The sequence below is a fragment of the Coturnix japonica genome, chromosome 4, assembly GCF_001577835.2.
Source record: "Coturnix japonica isolate 7356 chromosome 4, Coturnix japonica 2.1, whole genome shotgun sequence".
Classification (NCBI taxonomy): domain Eukaryota; kingdom Metazoa; phylum Chordata; class Aves; order Galliformes; family Phasianidae; genus Coturnix; species Coturnix japonica.
In genome coordinates this window covers 28,823,594-28,837,781 of record NC_029519.1, presented here as the reverse complement: position 1 = coordinate 28,837,781, position 14,188 = coordinate 28,823,594, and positions in this window count along the sequence as shown.

Sequence of the window (14,188 nt, the reverse complement as noted above, 5' to 3'; positions counted from 1 at the left end):
TGAAGTTTCAGTATCAGACATCTTTCTGTTAAGTTTATGCTTGCAGAAACCTTCATTTTTGTGCTTTCTGTCAGAACAGCCTAATAACACTACTGCAAAAGTTAAGCTGATGAAGAAAATAAGTTCACAGTATTGAATGTTCATTTCTGGATGTTTCTTGCATGTTTTTGTTGTTGTTTTTTTTTAATAATGAAAGAAAAATTGTAAATGAGTTCTTACAGTATAGGTGATTGTTTTGGGAGTCTGTTTGATATGAAAGTATTAAAGAGAAAACCAGTCAGGATGACTTTTTTTTTTTAATCCAAGAATGACCTAGGGATGTAGGGAGAAGTAGACCAGACTGGCTAGCGGATTACCCAGGGAATACTCGGTTATTTTTAACCATGCAAATAGCTAGTCATCTGTTTTGAAATAAAGAGGATTACTTTTGCTTGATAGCTCTGTGTTGTGTTTTCTCTGTGTCCGGAGAATGAACTCTGCACTTGCCAAAGAAGGAAAAAAAGGCAGTAGATCACATCATGGCTTTAGCTCCAGGAGGAAAATGCTATGGTCATTTACAATGTCTAATCTAGATTTGACAGTCATGTGCTTACTAGGTCACTGCTGACTGCATAAGCTAAAAATGCATTGGATATGTGTGTTTCTTATATGGCAGCTTTCATCTTCAGCAAAAATAATAAAAACAAATAAATAGAACAAATCACTCTTCTTTCCATGGTCAGAGTTTCCTTCTATTTCACCAGTAACTAAATCACACAGCCATCTGCATCTCCTGTGGAGTTCAACTCACTCAGCTAGTTTCTGCATTAACTGGCAAGAAATGCACATATACAAGAAAAAGTACAGAAGCAGAATCAATAGCACCATTTCTTTTAAATGACAAAAGGAATTATTTTCCTTGTTGCTAAGCTATGTTTCTTGTTACGGCTCCTCTGACAATGCTGTTTCAGGAAACTTGTTGATTTGTCAAAGTATGGTTCTAACAGTTATGTATGGCACAGAGAGAACTCTGACCATGCTTGAGGAAGCTGAAAAGGCCCCCAGATGCAATCAGAAAGCTATGTGCAAGCAGGCTGGCTTCTTTCTGCATGTGAAAAGTACTGGCCAACCTGCTCTTGGTATCAACAGAAGTTTCAGCGTGAGGAGTTGATCAACTTACCAACTAGTGGGGCTAGCCGGAGGAATTTTTTGTGGCTTAATCTGAAGGAAAATACAGTTCTGTGTTACTTATAGTACATAAAGTTCAGGAAGAACAGATTACTTGTTCTGATTTCAGGTTTTCATATCATATTTAAACTCCATTTTGGATATATTTCAAGAGGTATCCTAGTAACATAGAGTTGTTCTTCCAGAGCAAAGGATACTGGAATAAACCTTTCCAATTGCAAATGGACTTTGTATATTTGGATATTGTAAGCACGTTATGTCATCTGCATGGAATATGAGTCTAATTTTTGTTGTATGCTTCTTTTAATAGTCATTGGCTACAGCTCCTTCTATGCCTTTTTTTTTTTCCCTTTCTCCTCCTTAGCAGTTAATACCATCCTCCGTCTGAATGTGTGCATCTTCATATTGTGAATCTTGTGCATATGCTGATACTTCACTGAAAGTATACATTTCTAATTGTATGTTCCAAAGCAATGTAGATGGAAAGTGCATTTAGAAATTGTTTCTAACTGTTTTGTTGATTGCCCTTAATTAGCAAAGATGTCTGGCCAATTTTTTTCTTCAGTGTTTTTTGGCTCCAGTTGAGTTGTGAATTCTAAGGTGTTCTGAGGAAAGCAGGAAGAAGGAAAATATTTATGTACTGGCTCTGAATGCAAGAAGGGGTATGAAGATACCTAATGTCTCTTATAAACATCTCCAGGAACTAACGAATTACAGATAATAATATCTGCCATTAATTTTCAAGTCTGTAGTGAAATAATGGTTTCTTAAGAGAACTTGGAACAATGTACTGTAAAAGATGAGTAACAAGAAACAAGTCCCAACTCTGTCCATTTCAGCAGAGCATTATTTTTATTTAGTCCTGCTTCTGTGAAGTTGTCCTTTCTACTTTAAAGAGATGTGGTCTCTGATTATTTCTGAAAACTTGAGATTCACACTATTGCAGTGAAAGGAAGGGAAAGGGATTGCAGCGTGTGTGGAGCAGCAGGTATGCCCTCATGCTTCCTTACTTATTTGGAAATTCCTATTTCATTGAATTTGGCAAGCCCATGAACACTTGCCTGATAGAAGTTCAAGGATTAAGGAGGCAGGTCAATGTGAAAGAGACTGCTTCTGCTCTTGGATGTGCATAGCAAACTAGAGCCTCGTGTCATAACGATGAGCTGTGATAATGAATTTGGCCCAATTATTTGCTTTTAATATCTTAAACTGTTTTCTTTCAAAGCAAAGACAGCCTTTTACTACTTAGGATAATCTAGGGATGCTTTTTGACACAAGCGCACTATTTGCTTGTAAGTTCAATTTCAACTAGTTTTAATGTGAATAACTGTGCTTTCATCTCATTTCTGTATTTGTTCATTTTTACTTGCCCTATTTGAATTAAAATAAGACAGCAAGCTATCTGCCTCAGCAGCTTTTTACTGAGAAAGAGAATTCTTCAGGGACTCAACTGTGTTTTCTTTAAAATGAGAACTTCCCTTTACTCCAATATACAAATCATATTCTTTTTCCTATATGAAGCAGCTGTAAAATCCCGCATGGCTCTTCACCCTGCTCTTTGGACCCAGATAAAACATGCTTCCATGAGGCTTTTACTGCAGAAATAGGCAGGTTTGTCTGTCTCTCTAGGAAGAGAGGAAGGTGGGTGATGTACTGTTGCTTTGGTAGAAATGGGGAACTTGCCTCATTTCAGTTCACTGTGGAGGTAGTATGGTGTGACTGCTAGGTTGAAGAAGCTGAAATAACTTGAGAGACCAAGATGAACAAGTCTTCTTGAGCGCTGGGCTTTCTAAAGCTTGTTCAGTGGCAGATTCATGAGTGAATCTGTCCTGCTTTGTACTTGACTGAATGGGGTGGATGAGAGCAGGCTGTTTGTCTAGTTTCTGAGGTTGTTCTTTTGGAATACCAACAGAACAGTGTGAGATGAATCCAGTTCAAGAAGTGCATTAGAAATCTTGCAAACAAGAGCAGAGTTCCTTCTTAAAAGGCTTCTAACGTGGCTCAAAAAAGCCACGACTCTGTAAGAAAGAGTTTAGAAAATCCTACGCACAATCCTAAATAAAAGTCAGCAATACTGGGATTTTTGCATTACATTTATCAGTTCTTGCTACAACCTCTCTCAAATTTTTGCTCTTAGGATAAGGTTAGAATTTCCTGAATTCCTGCTTATGATCTTGTATCTGCAGGGGAAAAAAAAGACTCAAGGAAAACTATTATTCCTTTATGTCTCTAAAGCCTACTACAGTGGGCTTCTTTGCTTTCACGAACAAATGTCAGAAGAAGCAGCCTTCAGTTTATGTTCATTAGCAGGCTTGATACTATTGCTCACTCTTTTGATAGCTTTGTCTCCTTCCAAACCAGATCCTCTCCTTGCAGTAATGCTGCATTCTATCAAAGTTTTAAGAACTGTAATGTTCTCTGTGATCGTCTTTCCTAACAGTTTAAGGCAACTTGAATTAATTCATCTTACTATATTTGCTTTTTTTGGATCAATGTTTGAAAAGGATTTGCAGTTTCTCCTTGCAAGGCAATTCCTTCTGTACTGTTTCTACCTGTAATGTCCCAGAAAGAAACCTCCAGTCTTTTTCTTCATTCTTCACTGCAAAAGTATGAGTGCAATGGTCTTGCTATCTATAAATCATAAGAAGAAGTTAAAAACTCTAACAGTGGTATAGTTTCTAGAAACCGTTCTGAATGGTAATGGAGAAACAAAGAACAAAGAAAAACCAAACAAACAAGTAGTTCAATAGTTTCACAAATTCTGGTCAGTTATTGTGTATGTTATATAAGGTAGAAGAAGGAATAAAATGTATCATTTCTGATCTAAAAATGAAAAGCTTTATTGTTGATTAAATTTTACTTTATAAGTTCCTTCAGAGCCAGGACTGTGGCTAGGTGTTTTCTGCAGTATCTTTAGCCCTTCCAAGCTGCCCTGGTGGATAACTGTTGGAGCTCCTCCATGTCTCTTAATCCCTATTCATTCATCTCATTTGTGTATAACTAGAAATTAGAGTTTGATTCCAATGTGGTTAATAAAGAAATTATCAACGAGGAATAATGTCTTCCATGCAAGTCTAAGTGATGTTAATTACTTTGCTTGTGATCCATCTTTCAAATATACTATTGATAAATCTTTTAAATGAATGATTAAATTGCTGGGGAAAGTGACTGTATTGAATTAATGCTGAATTAATAATGATGATATGTAAGCACTAGACTGCACCCAGAGGTCTAATGGTCCAAGCTGAAGATTTGGCTGCAGCATACCAAAGCTTTCTTCCAACCTTCACACCATTTTTCTTCCTATGGGAAGTGAAGTGTGGGAAGAAGTGTGGAGGGAGCCAGAAAAGTTTGTGAAAACCTGTCTTGATGCAGGGTCAGAATACAGTTAGAGCCTGCAGCTAGAGCAATGAGCTGGGAAGGGCTCCTCGATTCCACAGTTTAGCTATGGAAAATGCTGAATGTGAGAAAATGCATAGGTCACACTGAAAATAATGCCTTGTTTGTTTTCATGTAAACCACATCAGTTATGTAGAGTACAGTACCACATATTAGAACAAATTCTCAGCTACAAAACACTTTTTTTTTTTTCTTCCAACATAGTTACCACTATGTGGTGGATGTGCTGATCAAGAAGCATTTCATTTTGTGGTGTGGCAGTTATATATGGTTTGTCTTCTGGGTTGCTGTCATCACTGCTGTAATCCACCACCTGCTGCCTCTCTGTTCTCACTTCCACTGTTTGGTCTCTGTGCAAGCATCAATGAAAGACAGTGGGTCTCAGTTGTGGTTTTGTTTTTTTTTTTGTTTTTTTTTTTTTTGCATAGAGGAATTCAATGACACCTTCGCTTTATATGTGCTTTCATGTCAGACATTTTGTTGGATTGCCCCACTGCTGCCATCTGTTACATGGCAAGAAATATTGGTGGGAAGGTCAAACCTCTTCAGCCATACTACTGACATCTGCATCTGATGCTGTGGGCCAACGTAATAAAACAGGAGACATTACGATGTTGCTACTAGAAGCATGTACAAGGAACATGACAGTTACTGGTGTTCTTAAACAGATACAAAAGTTTATTTCAGCAGAAATACTAGATAACGTTGTAGTTTGTCTGAAGCACTACTAAAACTTACCTCAGTAATTTGATATTTAGACCAAATGTATGGGGTTCCTTCCTCAGGTCCTTTCACTCTAGCACAGCAAATAAATAACAAATTGCTTATGGAAATTATGGAAATCAGGGTTTCACAGAAAATGGGAGTTATTTAGTATGAAAAAAATCTGCTAGTGAGCTATACTACACTAGTTCTTGGAACTAGCCAATGAAAAGTAGCAAAGATAGAATACTTTTAATGTAATTTTTAGGTACTCTAAACTTAAGAAATTATAACATAAGCTGAATGCATTTCCAAGCTAGTTATTGACACAACTGTCGTATAGCCACTGCAGTACTAAATAGTTCATTTTATTAAATACAGGCTTTTCCCAAAGATAGGGAAGCATGGGGCAGTTTAAGGTTTTCTGTTAATTACTTATATCCTGTTTCACCTTGTGTTCCACCATGCTAATGACAGAGAAAGAGCCTTTAGCCTCAGATCTGCTTTTCCTGTTAGATATCTTAAACTTTTTTGTGGTAACCAAGTGTGGAATTTAGAGGCAAATCTATAGTGATTCCAAACCTTTACTTTGAAAATCTGTTAAGCATTGAATTCTATCCCAGCAAGAACATTTTGCTCATTTGTAGGCCTGTGTGACTTTTCAGTAAGAATAATCAGACCTTTCAAAATAAATTACTGCACTTGGAAGCTATAAAGTATTAACTTCTGCTCTTCTGCCTTGTTTCTCTCCCCCTCTTTGTTTCATGTTATTCTTCTTCCTTATGCTTGACCAGAGTTAATCCCCAAGTGTCTCATGTTTATTCACCAGGCTGCTGACGATAATCGTAATGAAATCTCAGTACTTTCAGCTAAGGCAAGTGTTATTTTTTCTGAAGGCATATGATATCTTAGGCCTTGATCTTACGAACATTATACTTGATGCCAGAAGGAGTCAGCCTGGTGAAGTAAAGCACATACAGAAATGTTGGCAGGATTTGCTCTTTCCTAAACATAACACTGTAATAATTTAACAAAGTATGTCATATATGTAATGAGTGTTTATCGGGCCCACACAGAGCAGCTGCTGGTGCATTAGAACTGTAATACATAAAATGTATCTGTGCCAATATATGCATTTAAGTGTGGCTGTAAGTGACAGGTAAAGGATTTTGGATGTACCAAGCCAGTGTTGTATTATCAAATGAATTAGAATATACTGCTTGTGCGTTAGTTTGTGGTTAAAGTTTTGGGCCTTCAGCACTGCATCATGCCTCAGTTACAGAAATAATTCTTCCAGATCTATGAAAATAAAGAAGTGCTCCTGTCTGCCACCTTGTGTAAAAATGTCTAAAATACAGAACTAGATGCTTAGAGGAAAACCAGTAGCAGTGGTTATCTGTTTTTATGAATAAGTGCTGTATCTTAATATCACTGAAGGGTAGTTTCCCTTGGTAAAGTACTCAACGGAATTTTAGGAAGCTTAGGAAGAGAAGGGCATGGGCACAATGCATCTATAATGTTTAAGAAAAACAAGTTGAAATATTTCTTGTATTTCTACACAATGAAGCACTAAATTAGATACAAGTACCTACAATTCTAATGGATCCTGATCCTAAATGAGGGAAACCATGAGTCTGTCATTGCCTCTAAAAGGGGTAAGAACATCCTGTCCCTTTTCTCTGAAATCTCTGTTAACTTTAGTTTGTTGTTTTCACAGCAGTGTGAATACACCTCTGTCTGGAATATTACACTTAAGCCTATTGTGCATAAGCTTTTTTTTTTTTTTCTCCCTGTTTTTTGTCTGTGTACTCTAGGCTTTAATTTTTAATTTCTAACTACAAAGTTCCACAGTGAGATTCTGCTCATCTGCTCTTTGTATCTTACTTCCACTTGTTAGCTGAGATGCATTTTCTTGACCCCAAGGGTCATTTCCTGCTTCAACTGTTACAGTCTGAATGGACTCTGCTCCCCTTCATGTATCTGTGTTCCTGATAATGGGTACTTAGAGCCACCACCAGCTTTTAAATGGAGTTCAGCATCCAGACAGAGATGTGAGATGATTAGCTACATGTAATCAGTAAAAGAGCAGGCTCAGCACTTGAAGGCTCAGGTCCATGAAGGGTATTTAATGGTCCAGACGCAACCTCTGATTTCCCCACAGATTTCAATGATGAGTTACCCATCTAATTAAGAATCTTTCAGGCAACTTCTGCTCATTTTACTTAAGTAATCTAGTAAAAGCAGTGGTGCTGCTTGACTAAGAAAGATCAAGTCTTCAGATGCAGGCTGATAGCATTCAATTAGAAAAAGTTGTCTGTTGGCTAAACTAACTTTATTCAGTTTCTAAAACCTTACCAATACTTAAAGGAAAAAAAAAAAAAAAGGCAATTAAATGAATGTACAATCAAAACCAAGACATTTAATCTAAAATTAGAAAACTAATTAGTCCGCATTTCCTGCTTCTAAAGGGGGAGAAAATTTGCCACCAGCTTAAAAAGTGAAAACATTTTCCTCAATAAATTATTCAAAGATAATATTGAAAATCAGCATACTTACAGTTTATATTAAAAATTTTGATATTTTACAGAGGTAATAGAAAAGTACACCAGCATTTCTAATGTAATGTTAGGAGGACACTTGTAAGTGTATGTACTGATGAGTGCAAGATAATCTTTTAGGGTAAGCTTGCCATGCTTCAACATCAAATGCTGAACTCTGAAGTTACATGTTTCCATTGACTAATGAGGCAAAAAGCAATTCCAAGATGTGTTTCTTTCCACTATATGAAAGATGGAATGAACCAAAATTTGCATTCTCTTCCTTCTGTTGTCTATGTAAGGGAGTCAGGGCAGCTTGGTTGCTATCCTTGGTTCTTTGCTTTTCAGCAACTGATGGCTTAAGAAGGGCCTCTCTCTTCTATAACACTGTCATTATCTTCCCAAACACAAAATTCACACTGTGAGATTGAAACCACAAGTTATTAAAATTCTGTAAGAAATCCTCACTGTAACTACAACATGAGACTGTGGGAAGTTCTAAAGAAGACATGTGGTGTACAAATAGGTTTTTAAATTCCTTTTGTTAAATCAAGGACTTGAAAATATGTATGTCCTTCTGACTGAAAACTGGAATTTCTGCCCGGATCTGGAATCCTCAATGTAACTTTTGAGAAATGCTGGAAGACAAGAAAGCAAGGAAAAGCATTCCACTTGCTTAGAAATGCTTTTGTGCCTTAAAGATGAACAAAACCTTGCAGAGTCGATCTAACACTGCTAACACCAACCAATTTAATGAGCGTTATTGCTGAACTGATCTATTCATTACTGCTGATTGAAATCGTGTACTTGTGGTTTGTATGCTGCCAGACATTCTACTCCCCCAGAGTCGCCCCGCACAATCATCCTACACTGAAAGTTTACACTTCCTCGGTCTGCTCTAGTTTATATAAAATGTAGATTATTAAGTTATACACAGGGGAACAGGTGGGTGGAGCAGCTGGCATGAGAAGTGAGCAGCCTGACAACAGAAAAAAATATCAGGGTAGATTGCAGTACAAAATTTTTCCTAGGAAATTGCAAATTTCACAATCTGTTCATGAGAACTGATGATACAGCTCATGTGCCAGGTAACAAGTCTGGGAGACTCTAGACTTCACTGGAAGCAGACTATTCAAGACCTTCAAAGATCATGTTCGTTTTGGCTTCAGGCTGCTACAGTATATCATGCAATCCTACTCATTCTGGAGAGCAATTCTTTGTGAAATTCATAAGTATATTGAAAAGGTCACAATAGTGTTTCAGTCTTAATTAACTGACTGACTGTTTTACTGTATTCCTTATTACAGATTAAGTTTTAAGGTGGTCTTCATAAACTCCTAAGCAATGTAGTATTTAAATTGATCAAATTGCATTGATTCTGATGTACTAGGCAAAGCTAACCAATCAGCTAAAAATGTTCTCCTTAATTTAGGTGCTGTGTGGATTGTGACCTGGTAGAAAGAAAAAAATTCAATTTTTAGTACAACAAGTGCAGGCATAGCTAAGTAATGTAGTAACAGTCAGGACAATCTGATAAGGCTAAAGTGGCAAGGTTTCTACAGTAAGGAATCAGTAGGTGGCTATGGAGGAAGTAAGTGAGAAGATCAGTTGTGGAAGGAAATATAAGCCATGAGTTAATATAAAATATCATAGCAGTTTATTCTGCATCAAATACAAGGGAACACAAACCCTATCAGCCTTGTAGTTATGCCACTGTTGCAAGAGAGCAGAAGAAGGTATTACTTCTGTGCGCTGACTGTTTATGTTCTTTGTCTCTCCCACTTTGACTTGAGAAAATTTTCTCATGAAAATTTCATTAGAACACGCATTTCTACACAAAGTTGCTGTTCTGACAAATCAGCATTTTTTCAAAAGAAAAGTGTTTAATCAAGATGTTTCCAGACAAGTCTAATTATAGTACCCTCTTTAAACAGGGTTTCAGGCAGTACTTTGGAAAGAAATGCAACAAAACATCCATTATTACTAAAGTCTTCTCTGTTGCTCAAATTACAAATATCATTAATGATATCTTGATAAGCATTTGCTATACCATAGAATATCATTTAGTGCTGTAAGTTTCTAATGTCTCACTTAAATTTGAAATTCTTTCTAGTTAGTATCTGAATTATGGTTGAATGCAAGGCAAAGTTCAGTCAGCCTTAATTTTCCCACAAATTCAATTGAGGAATGTACACATTTGAAGCCTTTCTTCAGAGGTGGAAAAGGAGAAGGGGGGGGAGGAGGAGAAAATATTTGAGAGGCATCTGGAGACAAAAAGAAAAGAGCTGTTTGTATGTGGAGGAGAGAATCAGTAGTAGCTTTCATCTTGGACTAAGTAACCTGTACTGGATGCAGAAGATTTCTTGCTTTTGACAGAAGATTATGTGAAAGAAGGGTAACTTGAGTGTTTGTACAGTCACAGGGAGCAGCATGATGTTAATGGGGGGGGGGGGGGGGAGAACATGCGTAGATGTGGATTGGTTGTTTTTTCTTTGTTTGTTAGTTTTGTTTCTTTCCTTTTGTGGAACATACAGTGAATATTGGCTTAAAAGCAGAATGTGGTTGTTTTTCTTTCTGTTTGTGTTGACCTACAGCTCCTCATAGCCTTTTGTAGAACAATATCTAAATTCTTGATAAAATCGAAGACACCATAGTAAATTTTACAAAAGCAATGGTAAAAGGGAAAACATGATAACAGAGAATATAGGTGAAAAAGGCCTATGGAAAGTATGGAACCTTGTCTGCATGTTATTTCAAGATTCGCTTAATCTTGTAGCGTGGAGATAGTGCAGGCTTAGGACCACTATGTTGGCAAAAGATAGAAAGTTTATGTGAAGGCCAACACATTTCTTACTCACTGTCTAGAGTCTGGAAAAGCAAATGACAGCTGGTGGTGTTCTTAATATCAGCATCAAATCCAAGGAAACCAGCTGAAGCATGTAGCTGAGAAAATTCATTATCCATTTTTAAAAGTTCAAAGGGAATGTGAGGAGAGTTCAAGAAGGACTTTAGCTTTTGAATACTCACATCTTCCAGAAAAGCTTTGGGAGTTTTACAGTCTTGCATAAGAATACATGCTGAGCATATCTAAAGGGCTGGAGAATTTAACTTACTCAAGGTATGGTTTCCAAGAAAAATGACAATCCTTTAACTGAGATAGACAAAGCAGAAGGCAAACAAACAAACAAAAACCAAACAACTATATAAGCTCCAACTACATGTCCAATATATACATTCGTATCTTTGTTTTGATTAAATATATTAACTGAAAAGCATGTTTGGAAAGTTTCTGCAGCACCCATTAAGAGATCATAATATGAATCCTGAGATTCCAATATTCTGGTTAGGAAGGAATGATGATTTGGTCTGTACTACGGCAAAGCAAATATATAACGTGGCCCTTCTCTACTCATACTTAGAAGAGAATTATTCCAGTGAACATGGAGAACACATTTATTTTAAACTATGTTTCTTGAGTTGCTAGCATTAGCTGGGATTTGGAAAGTGTGGTCAGGGCTCTGCGAAATCTCAGCATCTGTACTTGTACACCCAGCTGGAAGTTGTCTGCTGAAGTCGGTGTTGTGGCGATCACAATTATGGAGTTATTTTGGGCTGTAGAAATGTTTTCTGTGATTGAAGTGAGCAAGATTCAGCATTTTACAGCATCTTCATTTGTAAAACAAAAGTGAATCTTAGCATAAGTTGGCTTAAGTTGGAAGGGACTTCAGAGATTTTGTTCAAACCACCGTGATATGGGCAGGGTTTGTGGAACTGGCTTATGAATGATTACTGTGCAGCTACTCATAATAGCGAGTATTATTGCACAAATATCAGGTAGATTTAGATGATATTGATACATTATAATTAACTGTTTTGAGGCAATAATAGAGGGTAACCAAGAAGTGTTTTTCATCTCCTTTAAAATGTGATGGCTATAAAAAATTAAATCTAGAAACTTATGAATTTTAGCCTAATCTCATAGAAACTGTAGAGAAATAACTGAACCAAATCCTTGTTTGTTCTTAGCTTTTGTAGGGGTGGGGCTGGCTCAATTCTGAAGAGCTTTTTATAGAGTTTCTCTCATGCATCCAGAAGCAAACTGGTTTTCCCTTCCTACACTGTCCATCTCCTATGTACTCCTTTGGCCTGTAGTCCTAGGTCTTCATACTTTCTTGAATGAGGGTATTAATTATTGCTGAGAGAGATTTCATGAAGATTGACCTTTTTAGGGAATTTATTTTGGGACAGTGTGGAGAGCAGATGTTTTTCTCAGAAACAAGGTGGTGATCTTTACAAACAAGGCAGTTTTTGTTAGTTTACTGAACACAGAATTTCAAAGTTCTTAAGTCAGAATGTAAATGCAAAGCTCATATGCACAACCATATTACCAGCATGATAATTCCACACCATTAAAAACTGCACAACTTCTTCACACTGCACAATGTTCATTGTTTGTGTTCCCTATATTGATATGAATTAAATAATTTATTGCTAGCCTCCAGGAAAACAAAACTTAACTTCATTTTCAAGATGAGTCTGTTTCTCTGTAGAAACCCGTCCATGAACTAAGCTTAACATGTGTTGCTGATCTGTTTTCCTGGTTATCTGTTCCCATGCTGTATAAATACATATTTCTTAAATCATGCCCTTTGCTGTTATTGGTGAGCATAATGTACTATTATTTTAGTATCCCTTTTTTCCCTGTTGCTTGCCTTGGTCTTGCATGTCATACTCTACTGCGTGTATTCCAGAAGAGACTGTTTTTGCTAACTGATGAAACACTGTCAAAGTATAGTTCTATTATCTCTGATTTATACACAGGAATTAAATAATTAACAAGAGAGTTGTCAATACTAACAAAAAAAAAAAAAAAAAAGCAAAAAAGCTTTTGGTTACTACCAAAATGGAAAATTATCTTTTTATGTCATTATTAAGCGCTAAAAGGAAATGGTAGCGAGTTTTGTCTATTTTGCATCTTCGGATAAGAAGCCCTTTCTTGTTCTTTGACTTTATTTTCAGAGTATGTGACTGTTGCTGATGATTAAAGCCCACAGATGAAGATTCACGTCATCTTTGGTCTTTTTTTGGCCATGATATTATAGCTGAATTTACTGCCTTGTGCATCTTTTAGATATATATTTTGCTTTTTTAGGTTTTCAGTGTTGGAAACAGACATAGTATGGATGAAAATTGGCAGAAGAGCATGAAAATTCAGAATTTTGAGTCAGGTGGCAGAACATTCAGGAAGCTTCTGGCACACTACAGATGGTTGATATAAACTGTTGTGGCAGAGCAGCTCTGCCAGGAACCCCATGGAGTATTCCTAAAGTAAACTTTTAAAAACATGCAAAATATTAAATCAGGAAAAAATTAATATCACTTGAAAGCATATTTAATGTGTTATTGCCTTGAAATGCAGTTCCATATAACCCCTTCATTCTTTTTCTGTTCTAGAGTAGTATTGCAGGTTTTCCAAATTCCATTCTTTTTCATCCTTACACTCTTCATAAAATTCATTCATAAAATATATGCCTAATTTTTTATATGTATGAACTATTAATATATATATATGATAATATGTACACAAACATAGTACAAAAGATAAACTAAGTTCTATTGTGAAGTAAGTAAGAATTACACTATAGTGTCAGAATCTTGGTGTCTGGATTGGGAATAAGAGAAGATACATTTATACCCAATATAAACACTAAAATAGTTAGGTTTTTTTTTTTTTTTTTTTTTTTTAAAGCAAAAAGCAAAGGAGAAAATGCTTTTGTGAGGAGAATAGTTTTCAGCTGAAAAATTTCCATGTACTCAGAACAAATTAGATTAATAGAGATTTGGGGATTTTTTTTTCTTTTTTTCTTTTTTTTTCTGGAAATATTACCCATATTTCAGTATTTCTTGGAACTGTGATTTATGGTGCTTGGCAAACCTTAACTAACAACTGATATTTCCAGAAGAAATATCTGTTCATAAAATTCATGTTAGATTCTTAATCTCTCCTTTTTTTTTTTTTTTTTTTTTTTTTTTTTTTTTTTTTTACTTCCCTTGTTAGCTGAAGAAATCAGCATTTGGAAATGTCAGTCAAAACATATTTTTTAAGTGATAATGGGATCCCAAGCTGTGATTCATCTCTTCATAATGATTCCTTTGTACACCACTAAAGAAAAAAAGTTAATACTGCTTAGGCAGCTTAGATACTGGCTAAAGCTTTCCATCTCTTAGCAAGTTTTAATATCAAGTTCCAAATAATTTAGTTGTCGAAGCAGGAAAAGTCCTACCTTTTCTTACCAGTAAGATATATTCCCTGACATAAGAAGTACCCTCTCTGTAAGTCCTGAATTTTGAGTGTTTTGAGGTGGACTTCTACTTGAGATTTG